General features: G+C 40.0%; 1 long non-coding RNA gene across 1 annotated transcript in view; it reads right to left on the bottom strand.

The window, feature by feature from the left end:
* The window catches only part of LOC112470353, a 59520-nt gene extending 34838 nt beyond the window's left edge, over window positions 1-24682 (bottom strand). Inside the window, exon 1 of the long non-coding RNA XR_003042952.1 lies at window positions 24613-24682. This is a non-coding gene — a long non-coding RNA (uncharacterized LOC112470353). The remainder of the gene's footprint in view (window positions 1-24612) is intronic.
* Between the last annotated feature and the right edge of the window lie 32 nt (window positions 24683-24714).

The following is a 24714-nucleotide window of genomic DNA, read 5'->3' as shown; positions in this document are numbered from 1 at the left end:
TTCCCCACCACAATTTGTGTTTTAAGCTGAATCTGAGCTGAGTTTTAGACCTTGAGATCAGTTATTTATGACCTTGTCTTTGTCCCCAGCTAGAAAAACCACCACGTTCCTTGAGGGCTTTCCCAATGGGAACTAGCACAATGTTTGGAACACAGTGGGTGCTCGATAAATGATAAAGTAAATTCACACTGAAGGCTGTCAGTTATCTGATATTTTAGACCAGGCATGTATAAAAGGATGGAGAGTAGGGGCACCTGCTCAGGACAATTTTCATGTTATTGTTATTGCTGCCTTTGATATTTCTTTGTAGAAATAAAAGACACAAACATCTGGGTAGGCATGCTCTTTGATAGCTGACTTGTGGAGGTGGGATGGGATGGGGAAGGAAGTAAGAGGCCTCTTTGTTTAAAGGAAACTCAAAGGATTATGGGGAAAGACAGAAGTGAGTCCTGATCCAACGACCAACAGATGTTCTGCAATAACTCCTGGCTGCAGGAGACACTGAGAGCTGAAGTTTCCAGTTGGCTGCAGAACTGCCTGAATGTGACAAGGAGGGCCATTCGTTAGAGCCCCCAAACCATTGTCAGAGGCCAGTTTCAGGGTTCTTGGCTTCTCTGGGCATGCCACCTGGGCCATGAGGCCTGGAAGATTACCTCGATGGCTGCATCAATTTGGCAAAAATGAAAACGCACTGAGATATCAGACGAGCTGCTGTAAGTGGCTGTGTTTGTGATCTTCTGGCACTTGCAGCCCAGGCTGGCTGGCTTTCCAGCTTGCCCTGGCACTCAAGCCTGGCATTTCAGAAAGTTCTGGCAGCAGAACCTGAAAAATAGTACCTTAAAAAAAAAGTGGAGACAGCTAATATTGCACTGGCAAAGCTTACCTGGAGCTACCTCCATCTGTCGTTCCCTCTCTTTGTGGTCCTCCATTTTCACTTTCTCTATTGTCCTGTCCATGCCCTTGTTGGGAGAGGGCTGTGGGTGGTCTGCCACTGTCTACTGGTTTATGACTTTCTCCTCCTTACGGTCCGACAGCTGGGCAAGACAGCTGATGCAACTCTCATAAGAGTTGTCAGCTAAGACTGCATTAGTGGCAAAATGGTTTAGATGAGCAGTGTGCATACCTAACTCCCTGCCACAGATGGACACAGGGGCCTGTGTTGAGCATGCGATGGCCATAACGGGGCAGCAGGAGGCTGGTCTTAGGTCTGCTTCTATAGCCCACAGCAGGCTGAACAGAGACAGTTGTAGGATATAGGGGCTCTCCTGCTACCCTCTGGGCGTCAGTTAGGGTTCTTTAGTTGCAAGCAACAGATACCAAGAATATTAAGTTTTAAAAACATAATTTGCTGAAAGGATACAGGGTAGCTCACAAAATCAAAGAAAGGGTAAATAGATTGGCCTCAGAAGGGGCAGGAAAGTAAGATCTTGGGATTAAAATAACAGGGCATGAGTACATGTTAATCTCTTCAGAACATTTTTTGTCCCAGTACCAAGCTGTTCAAGATTCCTGATGAATCTGATTCACTGTGCTTGGATCAAGTGACCCAAACAAAGCCAATCAGATTGGCTCAATCTAATTGACAAACCCATCTAGATCTCATAGAGCACAGGAGAGGGCTTGTTCCCAAAGGGGACATCAAGACTCTACCAGGAGAGAGTTAGATAACAATCAAGTGGCCAGTGGCCAAAAGCAACAGGTGTTCACAACCTTGAACCCTTTCTATTTACTCCCGCGTATGCTATAACTTGCCAATAACTGATTTTATTGTGAGAAATGGTGGAAGAGTTAAGGAAGAAAAGGACAGGGTGGGGCCCAATTATTGCTGGCAAGTCAGAATGACCGTGAGAGGGGAGTCCTCTAGTTGTTTCTCCTTCTTTGAAAACTGAATAGAGAATAGCTTTCATCTAAGCCAAAAACCTAGGAGGTGCTCAGATGCCTCCATTTTCCCTCCTCTTTCCCCCAAATCAAATCAGCACCAATTTCTTTCACTTTATCTACTGAACATTTCTCATCTTGACACAGCCCTTCAGGCCTCAAGCTTGTCACCTGCCCAGGCCCAGAGCCTCCTAACCCGTCTCCTTGCCTCCAGGCTGCTCCCTTCAATACTCTCCCCCACTGCAGCCAGAGGGATCTCTTGAAACCCAAATCTGATCATGTCTCTCCCTCTCGGGGGTTTCTGCTGCGTTCGGAAAAGACTTAACATGCTCGTGGGGCCCCTTAATATTAGTCTTTGGCTTACTTCTCCAGCCTTCTTGCAAGTTTCTCCTTTCTTCATGACTTTCACATGAAGTTTCTTGGAGCAGTATTAGTGCCTGCTGTTTGCATTGAAGAGGTGGATAAAAGAACTATCTTCTCCTACTGCCTGGATTCAGTCTATGGACTGAATTGTGTCCCCCAAAATGCATATGTTGACATCCTAATCCCCTGTGTGACTGTGTTTAGAGAAAGAGCCTATAAAGAGCTAACAGCGGTTAAGTGAGAGCATAAGGGTAGAACCTTAATACGATAGGATTAGTGTCCTTATAAATGAGGAAAAGAGACCAGAACTCTTTCTGTGTCATGTAGGGACACAGTAAGAAGGCTGTGTCATCTGCAAGCCAGAAAGAGAGCCCTCATCAGAAATCAGTTCTGCCAGAATTTGATCTGGGACTTCTAGCCTCCAGAATTGTGAGAAATAAATTTGTTTTAAGTTACCCAGTCTACGCTATTTGGTTATGGCAGTCTGAACTGACAAAGACAGGAATACTGTAAAATAGTCTGCATAAACACTGAAATCTCTTTGAAGTCTTTTGTTTTATATTTTTGCATTCTGCCTCCTAAGTCTTGATTTTATGTAACTATATTGTTTTAAATCACATACACAGTGAATCAGGCCACTGTGATCCAGTGACTTCTAATATCCCCAACCCATTTTACCCCACCACACCACACCAGTGGTTGAACTGCTTTTAGAATCCAGTTTCAAAGCCCACATCAGCTGTTTCTCCCGCAAGGTTTTTGCATATTTAGCTCTCTGCTGGAACATCCTCTCTTTGATTCTCTTTTCCACTTGGTGACCCCTTTGAAGTAAAAACTCAGTTTTCACTTCCTCTCTTAAGATGATCTTGGCCTCACACCTTAGAATGGAGCTGACATTCTTCTTTGTGCACTCACTATGCCTTTGTGGTTGCACAGGGCTTTCTCACACAAATGTTTATTTGTTTGACCCCTACTAAATTGTAAGCTCCTTGAAGGCAGGTGTGAGGTTTATCAGCAAATCCCCAGGGCCTAGTAGAGGGCCAAGCACAAAGCACATGCTTAGTAACTGTTGAAGAATGAATGAATGAATGAATGGGCAAATGAATGACTGATTTCATAAATCAGCTTAAAGTAAAGCAGCAATCATTTCTGTGGGGTTTACTTGGGGATGGTGATAAAACATAAAATGTCACACAAAAATTGGCAGTGAAACCTCCATGGCTAGAGTGGCAGCAGCAAGACAAGGAGAGGTCTGACTCAGAAGGAACTTCCTGTCTCAGAGAGGAAAGGGTACAAGGTTTCTGCAACTTATATTGGTGAGCCTGCTTCCTAAACCCTCACTGCCTCTCACATGGACTCTGCTTTCTGAGCTCTAACATAGTTGAGCTCTTAGTATCTTATGCTTGGAATATCACATTTATTTCTTAATTAGGACACCAGTTTAAAAGCAGCCCCCTCTTCAATCACTCTGCATATAACCTGCCAGGGGTACTCATCCCACCCTGAATCCCACCTTAACCCTCTGCAAGCTCTTCCAGTTTCTAGCCTCTATTTACCTCAATGGACAAAAAAAACCTCTCAGCCCTTGAGGAACACACCATCGATCTTTCCACCCCATCACTTGCACATACCTCTTCATTCCCATTTCTTTGCCTCTGTTTCTGCTGTTCCTTGGCCTGGAACATCTTCTCTGAGCCGTACTTATCTTAATCTCAGTCAAATTTCTCCTGCCTATGAAAACTTTTCTAAACACCTCAACGCACAGCCATGTTTCTTGCCTTCTTCTGAACTCCTGAAGCACTCAGTCACCATCCACGTGCTATTATTTATTTTATGTTGGCCTTGTTTCTGTGCATATACATATGTGGCTTTGGGTGGATGTGCATGTGTATATTTAATCCATCACTATAATATAAACTACCTGAAGCAGAGAGGGGTTTCTGTCTGTCTCTTTCTGGATTTTGCTCAGTGCTCTGTACATGGAATTCAGTGAGAAGTGACAGCAGCAGGAAAGCTAGTTGGCAGTGAACAGTTCTGTGCGGCTCTTCCTGACCTCTTTGGCTTTCTTTCCTTCTTCCCAGAATGCCTACTTCTCTCGGTCACTCTGCCTGGCTCCTGTCAGCTGGGGGACAATGATGTTAGAGCACAGAGGAAAACTAAGGCAGCAAGAAGACCCCCAAAGAGCCTTGGTGTCCTCCGAGGAACTCCATTACACGTGTACACGTGCGTCTTCCACGCATGTACACACATATGTGCCTACACATGCACGGTGGCACAGGGAGCCCACAGCTTGCACTGGCACTAGAATGGAGCCACATCATAGGTCTCAGCTGCATCATGCCCAGATGGCTCCGCTGGCATAGTCAGACAGAGCCCAATGAAAACATGCAGGTTGTCCACAGTTTCTCCTTCGCAACACAATTCACAGCCACCATCATTTCCCACTGTCTCCAGCCATTCCTACTGCAATCTGCTGAAAGGGAAGAAAGGGAAGTGGTTCACAGACATCGTCACTTGCTCAGCCATGTGGACTTCTCCTCTAAAGTAGCTTTCTTGTCTGCCAAACATGGTAGCCAAGACAGCTCCTGCCCTGGGACCAAATCAGAGAGGAATTAAAAAAATTAAAATCCTTCCGGACAGCAAGACCCACAATGCTGTGGGGCAACATCTAATTAACTTACTACCTCTGATGTCAACGGCTTCCAAGGCTGGCATGGTGCATTCACAAACACATTCCAGAAGAGTCAACATGCTCTGGTGTTGACACAGGCCTATAACTGTCAGAGGCAGTAGCTTTCAATTTATGGACGCTGTAAAGCTTTGGCAATATGATTGCTACAATGTGTGGTGTGTTTTTGACAATAAGCAGGAGGTGGAGGAGTTAGGGAGTATTGGCTCCACATTTGACCATTGACTTGAGCTCATGAGAGCAAACCTGTTGTGATTTCTGCTATTGCAAAGCAATTGCAATAGTACCTCCAAACAATAAACCCCGAATGCTCTGTGGTTCTTTACTAGCAAACTCTAGACTTCTACATCATACCAATGGTGCATTATTCATTCAATAAACATTGTTGCCACCTATGATGTGCCAGGTACACAGTACACAATCAGCACAGTGGGAGTACAAGAAATGGGGGAATAAGTTTACCTCCAGGGGACTCAATAAATGTTAGGTCTCCTCGCTTCCAAGAACCCTCTTGGAAGAACAATAATGGAAGGAAAAAAGAAACCAAAGGAGACAAATAGTGAACGCAGCCGTCATCACCCTTCACTCCTTTCTTCTTTAGATGTGAATGTCTGTAGATGCAGGTGGGGAACTTGTTTATGTGGGCTGCTGCAATAGGAACAGTGACTTTTTCATTGTCTAAAACCCAAAGATAATACTGGGCCTGATCACTGACCAAAATATCACCAAAAATATTCCTCATTTAGTATCACTTATAGACCAAGGCCAACATTTGAGGTACTCTGAGTCTGGGGTTCAAAAGCTTAGGCAATATGGTCCCAAGCTGGTGCAGAAGAGTGCCTGTGGCTTTTTGTGTGTATATGCATGTGCACAGGTGTGCATATGCTTATGTGTTAGTCTGAATCTCTCCAAACAGACCCCTTATGGTACTCAAAAGCAGAGGCAGGCAGGTCATCAAAAGCCATACAACCAGCAAATATCTACTAAACACCTATAGGGTGCCAAGCATACTGCTGAAACAGAGGGGCTAATGGGAAACTGTGTGGCTCTCAGAAGTTACTGCATGTCTGCTTAAGAATAGAGAGGAGCTAGCCTCTTTAGATTCATATTCAAACACTTATTTTCAGGTAATTCGAAGTAGGAAAGGCTTTATCTTTAATAAGGGTGGAGGGGGGAGGGAGGGGGAGAGAGAGAGATAGAGAGAGAGAGAGAGAGAGAGAGAGAGGGAGAGAGAGAAGGAGGGAGAAAAAGGTTACCACTACTTTTATTTTTTTTTTTACCACTACTTTTAAAATGTGGAGCAACAAGAACTCTCATACATTGCTGGTGGGAATGCAAAATGGTACAGATGCTTTAGAAGACAGGTTGGCAGTTTCTTCCAAAACTAAACATTCCAGCAATCATGCTCCTTGGTATTTACCTCAAAGAGTTGGAAACTTATGACCAGACAAAAGTCTGCACAAAGATGTTTAAGGAAGCTTTACTCATATTTTGCCAAAACTCTGAAGTGACCATGATGTCCTTCAGGAGATGAATATATAAATAAACTGTGGTACATCCAGACAGCAGTGCTAAAAAGAAACAAGCTATTGAACCATAAAAAGACGTGGAGGAAACTTAAATGCATATTACTAAGTGAAAAAAGCCAACATGAGAAGAATACATACTGTATAATTCTAACTATATGACATTCTAGAAAAGGCAAAACTATGGAGACAGCAAAAAGATCAGTGGTTGCCAGGGGTTCAGGGGGAGGGAGGAATGAAAAGGCAAAATACAGAGACTCTTTAAGACAATGAAACTATTCTCTATGATACTATAATGGTGGATGCATGTCATTATACATTTGTCAAAACTCAAAGAAGGGACAACACCAAGTGTGAATTCTAATGTAAACTATTGGCTTTGGTTGATAATAATATGTCAATGTTGGTTCACTGACTACAACAAATATACCATTCTGGTGAGAGACATTATTGGTGGGGGAGGCTGAGTGGAGAGGGGATGGGATATGGGAACTCTATACTTTCTGCTCATATTTGCTCAGTTTTGTGAAGCTAAAATTGCTTTAAAAATAAAGTTTAAATAAATAAGAGAAAATGGCATTCCAAGCAGTGGACACTTGAAGAAAGACGTGCATAGATCTGATGCTTAAGTTTCTCAGCTAGGGTCCTAAGTAGTTTCCTTGGGTTCTTCTCACATGGAAATATTTCACATTTTTATGCTGACATTATTCTTTCTGTTGAGTAGGTAGTCATGTTCAGAACTGGGATAGTGGCTCCAATGAGCCTATACTCAGTCCCAGGATTTGGGCCATTGCTTTCAACCCAAGAGCCAGATGAGGTCTGCACAGAGGAGCTGGTGCACACAGGAGCTCTCAGTGATCTGTGGCTGGGAAGAATTGTGTTGAAGAGTGAGAATGATTGACCAGGCATAGTAACATGGCTGTAATATATTAAATGAAAAAAAGTATTTTGCAAAAGAACATAAATGTGATCATCCTAATTCTATTTGATCTTAGGTGAAAAATATACGAATTGTTAACAGCAGTTATCTCAAGATGACAAGTTAATGTGTAACTTTTATATTCTACTTTGTGTATCTCTATGTCGTAATTTTTTTTACAATAGATATGCGTTATTTTTAAATCAAAGGTAAGAAAGAAAATGTGAGAGAAAATGATCATCCATCAACAGAGTTGCCATTGGAGGGTTTGGGTTTATCAAAATAATGACCAGCAGGAAAATCATCCTTCATCTGATCCAGAGCAAGCTTCTGAAGCACTGGGGTACACTTGGGTTAAAATGAAAACTGTGCACATGAGAACATAAACACGGGTTGTTTTGAAGTCATAGCAATAAGGATTCTCCCAGTTTGTGTCCACATTCAGATGAAAAGAGTGCCAAATATTTGAACATGATAGGTTTTCCCATCAATACCCAACCTCTTTATGCATTGAAAGAAAAGGCTCCCTCCAAAGCTATAAAGGGCACAAATGGTAGTTGTCTGCAGCCCTGAAACATATACAAAAAGAGTAACTGGAGTGAGGGGCCCGAGTGAGAGTAGGGAGGTGGGAAGAGAAGACAAAAATTAAATAAATATGAAGCACAGCCAGGGATCAAAACTTAACACCTTCTACTTGATGTGCTGGCTCTTCTAGGAGCCTGTTAACACTTCATAACTTAACTGACACCACAGAAGAAACAATTCCACAGGAGAAACACACAACAATCCACACACCCAAAAGAGATCATAGTCTCCGGAGCAGAACCGACAATTCTTTCAAGAAGGGCTCAGTAATAAAGAAGAGAAAATGGGGGCACTTCTTTAATATCCCTCAACATTCCTGGGTGTGTTATGTCTGCTCAAATCCTCGGTTTCCTAGGAATCCACATTTTTGTATTTCAGCAAAGGGCTCCTGTTTGACATGTGAGGTAGTGGGTTCCCAGATTCCATCTCGAGGGCTAGATGAGAACTTGAGGATGGGCTGAAAGTTCCTACCAAGTCCTGCTGGATTTACTAATATGGTGAGAAATATCCTGAGTCAAGGTCACTGCTAAGGTCAGGGGATCAGGTGAAGGTTAAATCCTGCAAAGTCAAGTAGGTGTCATTCTCATCCTGAGGTTTTTTTTTTTTTTTTAATAACTAGAGCTTAAAAATTCTCAGAAGTCATTTGAACTGGCAGAGATCTCATCGGTGGCTAGAGATGTAGTGTTAGGGTTAAGTATGTGTTTAATAATGTTTTTATCGTGTAGGAATAACATTGATATTCACATCTCCTTTATCCTTCACAACAAAGCTATATGATAAGTAATATTGGTCAGTCTCATTTTACATGTAGAAACTGAGCCTCAGGGAAAATGACTTGCCTAGGATGGTAAGCTAGTAAGTGACAGAGCTAGAAACTGAACCAAGATCTTCTCACGTGGCACTCTGTCCACACTGCCTAACCTACGGCAGTTGGCACAGTACTAAGATCCTATAGCTACAAAGAAATTTCCAAGCAGGACTTGGAATGGGAGCCTGGACAATCTGAGAGTCTTTTCAGGACAGGGATCTGAAGGGTTGGTGTGTGGAAGACCCATCGCATATGGTGAATGAAGGAAGAAAAAGGGTCAGGAAGACTTGGGGTGCCCAGTGAGACTCAGTGCCAGCTCACAGACTGATGGCTTTGAATGAATCAACGTCCTTCCCCACGAAGGACTCCATCGGAAGGTAGAGCAATGAAACTTCTTAGAGCACCTCCAAGAGCAAATGTGGCATAGTGAATGCAGCTGTGGGCATACATGAACCTCCCTCCACACCATTTGGGGCTTTCAGAAACCACCTCAGACCACTTATAAGGTCAGGGCATAGGGTCTGGCTTGGGGAGGTAGAAAGGGAGGAGAGGGACAAGCCATTGAAGATTGAAGCATGTGGTATTTAAATTACTTTTATATTTAAGTATAGGATCATACCTGTTTTTTAACATCAATCTATAGTGGGCAACTTTCTAAATCAGAAAATATATAGATCTATATCATCACAGTCATTAGCTGTATTGTTCTCTACAATATACGAGAATACAATTATTTAACTGACACCCTACTGATGGTCACATATACTGCTTCCCACTTTTTTGCTACTATAACCATGCTTCTATGAATATCCTTGCAAAGACAATTTCTGAACTTAATAAAGAGGATCAGATGGTCAGGAGAATAAAGGTAACTTTCAACTTGGAGAGGAAGGCTTCATGGCACCTATAAAATTTGAGTTGGACTTGACGATTAGGTAGAGAATATAAGATGAGGATGGGGAAAAAGGCAATCTGAGTAGAAGACTGACCTAGAGCAAATGTACAGAAGTAGGTAAGCACGGGGTGTGGAGAAAGAGTGGGGAAAGAGAACAATGTGTAATGAGGTTGGAACACAGAGAGGATGAAGCAGAGGGGCTGGAAATAACATTCATAAGTAGGTTTGAGCAAGACTGAGGACTTTGACTGCCAGGCAAAGGAACCTATTATTGTAGATCAACAAGATGGTTTCATGTTGACTCATTTATCTTAGAGATCATCCATTCAGGCTTCAGTACTCAATAGGTAACTCAAAGTCAATTGTCCTGTTACTGGTTGTAAATAGAAAAGACTGCCTGTGATTCCAGATTGGAAGATTTGAAAAGAAAATTCAGACTCAGAAGTTCAGTGAGATATGTAGGAAAGAAATTTGCATGGACTTGTCGCACAGTAACTTCAATAAAAGCTAACTACTATTAGTATGAACAATCAAAACAAGAGGTCATTTTTAAATTCTGAGACTCTGCAGTTAGAAACTTAAGCTGTTTTCATGTTGATTTTGTTCTATCTGAATTTGTGTTTTTAGTTTCCAATAAAGTTGCATGGAGAGAAAGCAAGCTTGCTTCAAGCAGAAAAAAGGAAAATCTCACACATCCAGGCAGCTACAGGGTTTCAGACTGCTTTCTCTCTTTAGTATTTGAATTCTCACCGTCTGACTATTAAATTCACTCCAGTCTAAACTGGCCTACGATTTTTTTTTCTGTTTGGAGTTTATATTAGAAATTAAGATTTACTGCATTTGCAGACCATTTTTAGCCCTTTTCTGCAAAAAAGTGGAGGCAATAGAGACCCACTTGTCCAATGTGTCATTTTAAACACTGGGCAAGCAGAGGGTGGCAGCTTTATTTATCACCACACGCTTGCTGGAGTGCTGGTAAATGGAATTGCTTGCTCTGCCAAGCACACAGGGAATAAGCACAGCAGTGAGGCTGGGTTTTTACAGCAGCTCTGTGATCTTGAATTATGAAAGGATTAGACAAGGCTTGAGAGAAAGGAGGCTCTGTTGTTTTTCTTCCCTCTTTTGTGAAGATTTGAGCCTAGAAAAAGCCTAGAATAAAGATAATAAAAAAGTCCACCAGATGATGCTCATTGGAAAATGGATTGGGAGATTTCTGATTTATTCCCTCTGGTTATTTGCCAAGTCGGAAATCATGATGCAAATAATGACTTTTCTCTCTGGAGTGATGAATTCAATAGCCCTGCTGGGGCCCTGAGGCACTTGCTTTCACCGTCAACCTTAAGGGCCATACGGTACTCCATTTCCAAGACTTTGAGAGTTGAAGCCCATGTCTGCTTAATGTTATTGGTAAGTAAACTGTATTTTCTGGAGCTGCTTATCTTTTCTCTTTGCTGCTAAATCGTGTCAAATCCAACTGATCCGCAAGCTGACATCATTTGGATAGCTTCTTCATTAAAGAAGCTACGGATACCACAAGTACCATTTCTAGGCCAGCCCCTTCTCTCAGCCTGCTTAACCTTTAGACCATGCTTCCCAGCTCCCGCTCTGTTCATTCCATTATCCCAAGGCATGTGCCTGACAGATGCCATCTTCCCAGAAACTTTATTCAAAGGCCTTAGGATAATCTGAGGCTCTTCTTGCAGATCCAACCTCCCCCTAACTCTCCATCCTCATTGGCAGCCACCAAGCTCCTTGAATAGCTCATGTTCTGATTTCTGGTCCTCTGCAAAGGCTGGTATTTTGGAAAGAAATACCCATCTGTCTCAGTCATCAAGAGCTGTCATAACATAGTACCATAGACTGGGTAGCTCAAACAACTGAAATTTATTTCTCATAGTTATGGAGGCTGGAAGTCTCCAGATCAGGGTGCCATCATGTCAAGGTCTGATGAGGACTCTGTTCTTGGCTTGCAGATGGCTGCCTTCTCGCTGTCCTCACAAAGTAGAGAGAAATTCTTTCTCATTTTATAAGGACACTAATCTCCTCACGAGGGCCCCACCTTCATGACCTCCTCGAACTACCTTCAAAGGCCCCATCTCCAAATACCATCATATGTGGGTTAAGGCTTCAACTTATGAATTTTGGGGGGGAGGGGGGATACAAACATACAGTCATTCAGTTCATAAGACCATCTAATAGGCTTTGCTTCAGATCTTGACTTAAATGCTACCTCTGCTGGGAATATTTCCCGAAATGCCCAAGGCTATGTTCTCTCATAGCATCCCATGTTTATTTGGTACTTATCACACTGTACTGCAACTATAGATATATCTATATGTCTTCTCCTACCAACTTGAACTCTTCGAGGACAGGAACTGTGTGTTATTCACTGATGAATCTCTACTACTCAACCTAATACCACACATATAGTAAGTATTTAAATGCCTATTGCTTGACTGCATTACTCAGGGTAATGTTTCAACAACAAAAACAACAAAATTTTTTTCTCGTCTATGTACCAGAAGTTTGTTTCTTGTACATGTAATATTCCAGTGCAGTTGTTCTACAAGGTGATTCAGGGACTCAGGTTCCTTCCATCTGATGGTTCTAATAGGCCCTAGGGCTTTAGAGTCCTAAACAAGTCAGCGGATGGGAAAGAAAGAAATGACACACCTGCTGCCTAATCACTTCTACCTGGAAGTGACATGCACCTCTTTCAATCACATTCTATTGGTAAGAACTGTACCCAGCTAGATAAAAGGGGTGAGAAGACCGGGGGAACGGGCTGAGAAATATGATCCCTACAAGGCAGCTGCTTCCAAACAACTGCTCCTTACTATGAACTGAATGAATGAATGAAATCGAAGACACAGTACAGTGTAAAGAACACAGGAATGTTAGGACCAAGACGGAAACCATATTAAATCACTCATCGCCCTGATTTTATAGGAGAAGCAAAAGGTCCAGAGAGGGTAAATGGCTGGCCCCAAATCACCGTGGGGGAAGACCTGGGGTTTCAATTCAAGTGATCTTGATTATTGTCCTGGTTTTTTGAATGAAAAAGTCACACACACACTCCACACATCTCTCTGAACCTCAGTTTTATGTCAAATGCTCCCTAATATCCAGCCCAGCAAACAGGCCACTACCAAGATCTTGGAGGTCCATTCTGAGAATGGTACAGTTCGGGTCCCTGGGATCACATCTGTCTCTGAGAAACCAAAATCTGATACATCATTCAGTTTTATCTGCACATCGTCTGATCAGAAACCAATCTTCAACGAAATGAACCATACTGTGAAGGTGTTTAGATTCGGGCAGATAGAACACTGTCCTTGCCATATTTTCCTTTTTTAAAAAAATCTATATCCCTTGGGAAGAATGTCTACTTCCTGAGAGTGGCAAAAGGGTGGCATAAAAATATTGTTTTGAAAGTCACTGCCGAAGCACTCCCTAGATTCAACTTGGCATGGGAGGCCTCCCCTAGCCCCACTACTGCCATTTCACACAATCTACCTTCCACTCCAAATCTGGAGCACCCGTCTATAAAGAAAAAAGGGAATAGCAAGCTGTCTAAAGAGTCTTAATTTTTCTTCATGGAATAAAGCAACAAGTTACTATGGCTTTTGACCTCCAAGGGTAGGATTAGATGATTTTCCACATGGTTTATTGTGAAAGGTTTTATTGTGCATTCACCTCACAGATCCCCCAACAATTTAATTGCCATAAAAATAACTAACATATGTGGCAGGTTTTAAAACTGTCCATCCACTAAACGAATCTGCTTCTCATATGGCCACCCGGAGCTGACAGCCTTTCCTCCACACACCTCCCTAAGGCTCTAAGTGAGAGGGTTAGTCACTCTGACGAGCTATAATGAATGTGGCTCCCAGGAGAGATAAGACAGACTCTCTGCTTCTACAAACCTCGGAGGTACATCTCGGTTACCATTTTTCTTTTTCTATACTGGTGGAAGTTTTGTTTGTTTTTCTTATTTGGGAGGTGAGTTTTTAAAGCCATTTCTCTGTGAGTCACAAAAAGTTTGTAGCCCTAGATTCCATGAAGGTAGAATGAACTAACATGGTCCATGGTCACTGTCTCAGTGGGCTAGTCTGATCCTCACACTCTTCCAAGTGTTTTCATTTGTAAGCCACCAACATTACTAACCTAACTGTTAAAAACAGAGGGAGAGAATCTATCATAATCTACTAGACGCAATGTAATTATTTCCTTGGCAGGAAGTCACTGTCTTTGCATTTTATTAACTAGTAATAACAATACTGAAAAATCATATATGGATGAACTTTTTATATGACAGATGTTACTTGTCACAGTGAAGCTGCCTACTGAGAAATCTTTTGAGGTCTAGTTAATTAAAGCCTCCTCCATAGACCCAATAACTAGGTGTGACTTCTTCCTTGACCTCTTTTGTCACTTGTCATAGTGTCCCCTAGCTATTCCTGGGGAACTCAAAAGGCAGCTTCATGGGGGTCTGAGGACCAGCCTGTTAACAGCAGTACCCCATCCTTCTTTAGTAGTGGTTCCTCCTCTAGCTGCCTACAACCCAGAAGAGGATACTGCCCATCAGAAGGATGCCATTACCTGCCCCAAGTGCCAGCAAGATTTCTTGTGCTCCAGATACCGGAAGGAAGATAGGGGATGAAAGGGAAAGCTTCCTCCATCCCCTCAGAGCTTTGCCTTATCACCTGGCTCGGGAATTTCCATCTAGGCCCAGTGAAATCTCTCTTAGGCAGCTCCATCGACTTCTGATTTTCACTCCTCTTTCCACAGTAGCTCAAAATTAATCCAAAGGACCATGGAAGGTCCCTCCATTCTTCATCCTGGTTCAGCTGGCACTTTTGACCCCCATCTCTCTCCCCTTTAGTAACAGCAGAAGGGAGGAAAACATTGTTTTAGGAGCTAGTAGCAGAATTCACCTGGTGGAGACCTGACTCTTGTTTACCAAAATATTTTGATAAGCCACTTCAGTTGTAGCAAGATGGTTCTTAGGACCATGGGCTGGATGTGACAAGAAGTTTTATAAAGTGAGAATTTTTGAGATTCCAGGAGCAGTGCTGGAGGAAGAGGGGGTCTGAGAAAGGGAATAAGCTAGGGGAGATGAGAAGAGGTAATGGTAAGGGATGGCCCAGCAAGAGAGCAGAAAATCTACAGCTCAAAGAGAAGAGAAAAGGAATGAGAAATTCCCAGGATATGACAGATGGACTTTTCAGAACAAGAACAGCTAGTCTTTTCAGTATAAAAGTTGTTTATTTTAACATGGACACCAGCCTTATATTAAATGGAGCTGAATTTAATTCATTTGAAGAAATAAGCTATAGTTTTAAAAATAATGAAGATCATTATTAATGAATGTAGGTCATTTTAATTAGTTCAATATATCAAAATAAGTTGTATATACAGGCACCCAAATAAACTGAAGTTCTTTTTCATGTACAGCTACACATTGCACCTGGGATATGTTTTTAATGCTTCTCTAACACAATTATTCACACACACACACACACACACACACACACACACACACTTCCCCAATGTTACTCCTACTCAGTCAGTACCTGGTGGAAATGGCATTTGGGAGAGAGTAAGGAAAATGAGTGTATTCCATATCTGTATACCTATGAGACCTACAGAGGGATTATTCAACAGGAAGTAATATGTACAAGAAATGAAAAAGTCACTGGAAAATGAAAAAAATTGAGTATGAAATATTGAGGTGGAATGTCCAGTTAAATCTGAATTTCAGATAAACAAAAACTTTTAACTATATGTCCCAAATATACTTCTCCTTACTAGATGTCCTGTAGTTTTATTTGCAAAAGCTGGCAAACCTAGAGTGGCGAATAGTGAAATATGTTAGCAGTAAAATACATTTTAAATGTCATAAAAGAGCATGATTTGGATACAGTGAATGTCTGGGTAAAATAATACTGTACATTTTTCAGAGGTACTGTATTTAGAATCAGGCTCAAGACCCTTCACAAACTTGTATCAGTTAGATCATTTTTCAGACTATGAAAGACATATTCTAAATATACTCTTTCAAAATCAACACTAGCTATGAGACCTTAAGGAGTTTCTAACACTACTGTCATACTGCTTTTCTAAGAAAAAAAATTGCTATTCTTATCTTTAAATTTACAGAGGAATTAATTACTAAAAAGGCAAGTGAATAGCTTCCCCCTCAACTCTCTACCTACAGGGTTAACAGGATGAAATGCAGCCTGGGGACCCCTACCTAACAAAGACTGAAATTCTCACCAGGCCAGCTTAGTCATCATATAATCAAGTTGGGGCCTTTTCCCCACTCTCCTACTACCTGGCTTTATCAGGCAATAACAATCGTATTCTTAAAATGTCCAAATTTTATTTTCTAAAAGATCTGAGCCATCCATAGAAGCAAAGTGAAACAATAGGAAATTTTTTTCAATTAAAAAAAAAAGGTTATTACAAATGTGCTTAATAAAATACAAGGTAAATGTAGTTAATAAAGTTACAGCTTAAAGTGAAATGTGGGAACCTGTTTCATTTTTATCAAAGCTAGATTTATTGCTTTGGTTTACTGGTTTATGTTCTCAGAACTTAATTTAATCTCTAGATGATATGACAAAGGAAAGTAGATGGGTCGGCTCTGTGTTGGACTATACCAGCCAGGGGTCGTGATCTCAGTATTAACTAACCTTGGCCTGTGCCAGCACCCTCCAAACAAACATTCAGAAAAAATCTTTCCAACTTACTTCCAACTTTGTCAGAATGAACTTTCTATAAACATACCTTGTGCTTTTTTTTAACCTTTGTACTGAAATTCTACCTTTCTCTTTCTTAGATCTGCTGGCTTAAATCCTACCCGTCTGTTAAGGCTCCTCTATGGTATAACCCCACTTCTCTATCCTGTCAGCTCTCAGTGGGGGCTGTACTACTCTAAGGGAGCATTCTGAATATTTGTGGGGATGTTTTTCTGGTGTTGTCATGATCTAGCACACACACATAGTAAACTACATACTATTTTACTATAAAGCATTTTCCTTTTATTTCTTCTTTATATTACAGTAGAGGCATTATGTTGATTTTTAAAAATTAGGTATGAATGGGAACATAAAGTGCCAAGAATAGCTATGACACTTCACATCTGGAAAAGGAAAGTACAGATGGGGTACTTGCCCTACTACATTTGGATTTATATGGAAATTAAGATAATGCTGTATTGGTCCAAAACTTGATAAACTGCAATGGATTAGAATGGAGAGCCCAGAAACAGCCTTATGCATATATGGAACTCTGTATATTACAGAGGAGGCATGTCCAATCAAGGTGGACTGAGAGATTGTTTAACAAATGGAGCTGAGGAAAAATGGTTATCCATTTGGAAAAAAAATTTGATTGAATCTCTACTTTACATCATATATAAAAATTAACTCTAGATAAATTAAAATTTTAAATGCAGAACAAAATTTTAAAAAATATATGTTAATATAATCTGGCCATGAAATAAGAAAATGCTTTTTAAAACAAAACATAAGCAGCTTTGACTATAAAAGCAAAAGATAAATTTGACTACATTAAACTTAAATACTTTATCTTAAAGAAAGTAAAAACTTACAAACTGGAAAAGATACATGCAATAACTGATAAAGGATTAGTATTATGAGTACATAAAGAGCTCCTAAAAATTAATAAGGAAAACACTAACAATCTAATAGAAAAATAATCAAAATATCAGGCTTTTCACAAAAGAGAAACTATACATGGCCAAGAAACGTGAATTCCAACAATACAAAGTATAGAGATAATGTGGATTTACAGAATCTCTTATACACGGTTGAAGGGAATGTAAATTAGAGCAACTATTGTGGAAAACAGTTTGGTTTTATGTACTCAAGTTAAACATTTAACTAATGACACAACAATTCCACTTCTAGGTGGACCTGTACACCAAGAAGCATGTGCAAAAATGTCCACAGCAGCACTTTTAAAAATATTAAGTATCTAGAAACAACCCCAAATGCCCATCAACAGGAGATTAAATGAGTAAGCCATGGAATGTTCACACAATGTTATATAATAGAGTTGTTGAAACCAATGAATCGCACTGCGGCATGGCAACAATACAGATGAATCTGAGAATTGTAAGAGTACATGAAAAAAGTATATCCTATGTAAACCCTTTTCATAAGGTTAAAACAACTAAAATTAATATGTCTAAGAAACTCATATAGATTCAATGAAGCTATATAAAAAGGGAAGCAAGACAATGACAAAATGGGATTCAGGGTGATGGTTACCTAGATAAGGGAGATAAGAATACAATTTGGGAGGCATCGGTATGTTTAGAGTCAGAGGCAGATGTAGTCAAAAAAATCCTATCTTTTATGCTGGGTAGTGGTGTCACTAGTGATTATTATATCATTAAAAATAACTAGAAGAACAAACAGAAGACTAGAAGAAGAACATGCATGGACCAATAATGGAGAATGTGTCAATGATCAAGGATTATGATTAGTCAATCCATGCACCTGAGATTTAAAAAGGAAAGGAAACAGCTAACATCTGCACAACACCTTACAGTTGCAAAGAACGTTGAAACATTCTCATTTGGGTTTTGCATAGTGAACCTGTTGAGATGACATCAATGATAAAAAGTGTTACAATCTTTCAATCGCTAGAGTCTTTGAATATGTTGTGGTTTTGAATAGTGCCCTGATTGGGATATGCTTTAGATGTGCTTTGTTGAAAGTTGTATGTAATTATCAAAATGGGGAACTTGAGTTCTTTAGCCATTTGATTAATATTTACTTTTGTTAAGCGATGCTTTTTTAACCATCATCTGGATGGATTTTGTATTCATTATATTCTAGCCTGTAATTTGTATAAAATTATTATCTGTTGTCATCAAAAAAGTGTTTGAAATGCCAAAAACAAACAAACAAATAAACACACAAACAAATGAATAAATAAAGTGTGTAGGATGTCATATATAAATTTCATTTCAAAATTGTAAAGAGGGCCTTGAAAAATATTTGTTATGAAAGGCAGGAGCAAGATATCTGATAGGGTTGCAAACCACTGCTCTAGCCAGATGAGGGCATTTAAACTCTGAACCTCTATGTCAGACTGTATTACTCAAGGCACTGCACATATTGTCTGGGTTATGATTTTTTTAAATGTATTTGTAATATCTCCCCTGGACTGTAAGTTTCTTGAAGGTTCTGGATTCTCCACAATGCACAGTGCTTTGGGTAGAGTAAGCACCCAATAATTTCTGAATGAACAAAATACAATATTTAAGTTGGTGCTTTTGTTTCTTGGAAAAGCAGGTTTAATGAAGACACTAATTTATGCCAGATAATTGCCCCTGCACATTCTGGAGTTTATCAGGTACTCAGGAATACAATATCTAAAGTGTCAAAGAACATCTACACCTGGATGGCAGATGTTTAACTCAGTAATTTTGTCCCAAGGAATCTCAATAGCTCCATTTATATAATACTACTACTTAAAATCTATTAAGTACCTACTATAGACCAGATGCTTTGTATTGTCTTGAACAAAGAATTAGTGTGGTTCCTGTTTTACTAATAAGGCAACTGCAATTCAGGGAGGTTAAGAACCTTTTCCATGGCTACGTTTTGGTGATGACAGAGGAGAGATTTGACTTCCGAGAAAATTTTTCCTCATCTAGCTACTCTCAAATACGTTATGCCATAGGACATTTTCATGTCTTGATCAATTTTTTATTTGTTTTTTTGTTTGTGTTTCTAGGTCCTTTACAGATAGAATGCAAAGTCTGCAGAGTTACATTTTCTAAGGCCAGAGAAGGACAAATCCATCTCTAAAGGTTAAAAGAAACAGAAAAGGCAAAGAAACCCTCCATAGAGATCCAGAAGAAAACCACTGATATGCTTATTTAAAAATGTTATTAGGTATGGCCTGGTTAGTACTTGGATGGGATACCACCTAGGAAGACCAGGTGCTGTAGGCGTGAAAAATAAAAAGCAAATAAAAAAAATAAGGGATTGTAAGCTGACAAGGTCCTTGCAATCTGTGAAGTCAACCAAGGGTTGCCTCACTTAAAAAATAAAATTAAAAAATAATAAAAATATTATTAGATTCTTCACTAGAAGAAAGTGACTAAATCAAATAAAGTTTCAGTATCACCCTCAAATTCTAATACCATTTATGGTAACCATTCCTCTCCAAACCATTTGAAAGTTCAGTCTCAAGACATTCCGATACATTTGGGTAGCAAGAGTCATTAGGGTGAATGACATCCTACATATCTGAGACAGAAACTCTGACTTAGGAAGAGAATACCCTGGAAGTTCTATTTTGTACAAAGATCTTGTGATCTCCTGGGAGAAATGGTGAAGTGCATTTAAAGGCTTAATGAAGTCCCCGGAGTAAAACAAAGGAGGAAATAAAGTACCTTGAAGTCTCTGGAACTGTCCCAGGAAGAGATGAGGGGAAGCCATTTAAAAATACTGGTGCAGATCCAGGAGAAAGATGGTGATGGCAGAAACCAGAGTATAGTAGTAGATATTGGAGAGAAACATACGGAGTTGAAATATTTCAGCGGCAGAATTGTCAGAACTTGATTCGCTGGATGTGGAGAGTGTAGGAGCAGGAAGCTTGAAAGACAGGCCTGGTTTCTGAATTGGTCCCTCAGTTCATCAGCACAGGGCCTGGGAGTGTATTCTATAACTCTCCATTTATGAGAAAGCCTTAAAAAACAGTACAGTACTTTTCAGACAATTGAATGGCCTATCATCAAAGACTTCACGAGTCACTCTCTGATGAAAAAACAGTTTGGAGGCTTTGCAAGCCAGAAAATGTGTTCGGAGACTAATGACATCCTTCTTTCAGGAATATCATTTTCTGACTACAGACTTCAAAGACCTTTCCCATCCAATTTATTATTTTCATGACGGTATTACAGAAACAAAAACAAGCATACACAGGATAATCTGACTATGAAAGGTACCACTCTAGAAAAAAAGAAGTAATACTTTAAATCATTTTTTACCTCGTGGAAATGAGAGCAGTGAAAAACATTCCAATGAGGAGATTTAGGCAACAGCCCTATCAGTGTACTCAACACCACACACTGCGGGGAATAAATAAAAAATGGCAACACCCACAACTGTGTCTTCTCTGCTAATTCCTTTTCATAAACCATAATGTTATTGTGTTCTGCCTAATAAATTAGTTTGGATAATAACACCATAAACCTTGAAATAGAAAATATTTCATCAAAAGCAGGATATATCAAGAAGAAAATATATTACTATATAAAATATTAATAGAGCTAGAACTACCAGAGAAAAAAGATCAAGCTCTCGATGAAGTTAAATTTCTTGCCATCTAAGCATAAATATTCTTGTGTTGATTCAGTATACAGTCTTTTCGAAAGGTCAAAAGACTGAACAGATACTCCTATCAATGAACCACATTACAAATTTGGCACTAATTTATTCTTTTCTCCCCTTTTTCCAGGGGAAGGGGGAGGTTTGGAGAGGGGACAGTGAGAGGTAGTGGAAAGAGGGTCAGTTCTATCATCATCAATGGCCACACAGGGACCAAAAAAAATCAAGTTGAACTCAGAAGCAGCAAAAAAACAGCCTCTCAATTGGGCCGTCCTGCAGAAAATGGCCTGGAATGAACAAGAGACAGAAATAACAGCTTGGAAAGTAATTTTGCAGAAGGTCTTCCTTTATCAAGGAAGATGTTTTACCACAGCTGTGGTTGAAATATTTAGACAATGTTTACCAAAAATAAGTGGTTATTTTTACAAGAATAAGAAACAGTAATTTCCAATTAGTTTTAAAAGAGAATGCCAACTAGAATTACACATGAGTTTGACCATCTCACATTTTGGGCAGGCAGAAACATAAGCATGTTAAGAACCAAACATCATATTTTTAGCTTTATACATTTTGCTTGAATGGAATTCTTCTACATGGTAAACATGCCTCCTCTTACACAGCAAATCCACCTGAGTCTAACACCATTTTCCCAAAGCCTAATTCCTCTCAATAAGGCACTATATCATTTTATGGCAACCACTAAATGATTCCTTATTTCTAGGAATGGTACGATACTTACTTTTTGATATAAGCTCCAGCTTTTCAAGATTCTGTTATGACATTTTGTAATATTCTACCCCATTTATTGCTTTCCAGAATTTCTATCATTAAAGGGCCTTCTTTCACCATCTCCCCAAGCCCCCCGCCTCCAAAAAAAATCTATTCCCCAAATGCCTATCCGAGACTAAATAAAAGTCAGCCTATCACAGCAGCAGTGATGGTCATGCCAATTTCACAGTGTGATTTGTGCACTCATTTCATTTTGAAAATGACCCTGCCCTCCATCTGTCTAAGCTGAATGTCCTGCTTTTTCAAGCCAGGCCTAGGGAGCAGCAGCACATAAAATAAGTAGGAGACATAGAATGGCCTCCTTCCTGCCCCCTCAGTAGCCACCTTCACAGACAGATACCGACACAAAGAGAGGAACCTCAACTCATGCCTTTGAGGGAGAGCAGATCGTCCTATTTCTCATACATTTTAAAGAAGCCATTTGAAGGTAAATACTTTCATGATGCAAATACAACTCTGAGAAACAAAGAGACAGATTAAAGACATAAAAGGCAATTTCCCAATTCCACGTTCTGTCATCTTACCTTGATTTAATAGCAACTTATCCAACACATATGGATTTTAAAAACAAGGATTTTAAAATATTGAGCCTTTTGGATAATTATATTTCTAAGAGGTAAATGTCAATTAGGCAGGCAAAAAAAAAGACATCTATTCCCTAATTATTGAGCAGCACTAGCTAGCATCCCTGAAACCATGTACCTCCTTGTGATGAAGATCAGAAAGGGCTGCAGACAAAGACTGGGTTGGAAGAAGCCTCAGAGTAGGGTGATAGTAGTCTTCCTCAGCTGCTTTCTCTGGGGATCTTGAGTGGTCTACTGCTCCACTCAATCCCTTTGAACTAAGTGCTGTTTCTCCCTTTCTCGGTATTCCAGTGGAAGGTAAATGCTTTCATGATGCAATTACCTTCAGTCCCATCCTGAAGAACACTGCTTTGGCAAACTCCTCAGCAAGGGAGAAGAATATATAAATACACAAAGTTAGTCACTTGATATTTAGCATTCAAATGATTTATTAAAGTCTCTTTTTATCTATAACAGGTGACTAGGAACTATATCACCTCCCACTAGTCACTTCCTAACATCTGCTCACAGCTGTAACTTGGGCCAGGAAGTTCAAATTCTACTGCCCAAATCAAGTTGGTTGGTTTGTTTAATGGGAAAATAAAACCAAAAAAGCAAAACACTAGTATCCTCTCAAAACTGGGCTCTTATGTGTTACACAGATTGAATTAATTCACCAGTCAATATTTCCTAATGAACTTACCTTTTGGATATCATGGCTCAGCTGCTTTTCTCTATCTCTAATATGTAAAATACAAGATGATTATTAACATGGGATAACATGTGAATAGTCTAATTGCTATGTAATGTGGTTGGTGTTGGCTCCAAAATTTATATATAGAAAAGATTTATTGGCAGCAATACTATTGAAGTGGCAGATAAGGGATTTGAATTAAAGTCTTTAATTACATAGCAAAGACATGCGTTTACTTGAACTATGCTTATCTTGGGCTATTGCGAAGCTAATGAGAGGCTTGGAAGACTATGAAAGACAATCCCCACATGCCGGGCCTCCAACAGAGGCAGTGCATATAACAAATATTCATAAGTTATAGCTTTTACATTCTTGAAAACTACATTTTTACCCCTACCTCACTGAGACAAGCCAATTTTATCTTTTCAGATCTTGGCTATTTCTCTAAAGCTTGAGTGAAAAACTGTATTCATCTCCCCAAAATTCTACAGTCTCCAGATCAGTCTCAACTATGGGTATGTTTCTTATTAATGATCCAATATAATTTTATAAGATAATTAAGTCTCTAGGTTTTCACTGCCCTATGATAGGCACTATTAAATTTTTAAAAATTATACAAAAATAGCTCTGAGTAGCAACACAGAATATAGATCATCTATTCCAAATACATGACAAAGGAACAACCCCCAAAAAATCCAGAATGGTTTCTTGTACAGTCCAGCAAATCTTCACAAAGAACTTCAAAGTAAGACTCGGGTGGGGGTGGGGGGGGGGAATTAAAGTATAGGCAATTTTTAAAATTTTAACTGATAGAAAATCCAATTTTTATTTTCTCAGTGATATCCAAAAATATTATTAAAGCTTGACAAGTTCAGGTTAGGTATCTCTCTTCCTCTCTGTCACACACACATCACGGACTGGCTAATTAAGTAGACCTAGAGAGTTTGTTATAAGAGAAACAGTGCATAGCAAAAGGAGCACTTTTGGTCGTTCTCCCCCCGCCCTCGTCCCAACCTTTGGAAAAGACGAGATCATAGATTTCTCTACTGTTTCTAATTGGTAGTGAAATCTGGAGGATCAAGGCGGGCTGTAGGGCCAAGTTTAAACTCTAAATATGTGCTCAGTAAAATCCGTTGTTATGGAAAAGTCAGGGCGTCAAACACTTGGAACTAAAACCAAACCTCTCCCAGTACTAGAAAATATCCACAGCACTCCTTCCAGTTGTTAATCTCCGAAAACAACAAAATCCAGGCTCACGGTCGGTGCACTATTCTGTACTTCGAAAGTGTGCCCTCAGGGAGGCCCGAAACAGAACCTACACTAATTCCGGGAGAAACCATGGTACATTCCAACTTTTCCATTCTCGTTACTTTCACTGAAACAACGAGAACCATCCCCATGTGTACGCTGAATCACACCATTTGTATGCTGCACACAGTGTATAAGGCTCAAAAAACACAGAACGTAAACCTTTCTCCACGTGCCAGGAACCGAGGTGACGCAACAAGCAGCCAACAACCCTCACCTACAATGGGAACAGACGTCCACGAAAGTCTCATTTCCCGACCACCGAGAGTCGGTCCCACAGAGACTACACCTCCCAGCATGCAACGCGGACACATACCCA

This window comes from Pteropus alecto, unplaced genomic scaffold, assembly GCF_000325575.1.
Source record: "Pteropus alecto unplaced genomic scaffold, ASM32557v1 scaffold3, whole genome shotgun sequence".
NCBI lineage: Eukaryota > Metazoa > Chordata > Mammalia > Chiroptera > Pteropodidae > Pteropus > Pteropus alecto.
Note: the sequence above shows the minus strand (reverse complement) of the source record. Positions and strands in the feature narration are given on the sequence as shown.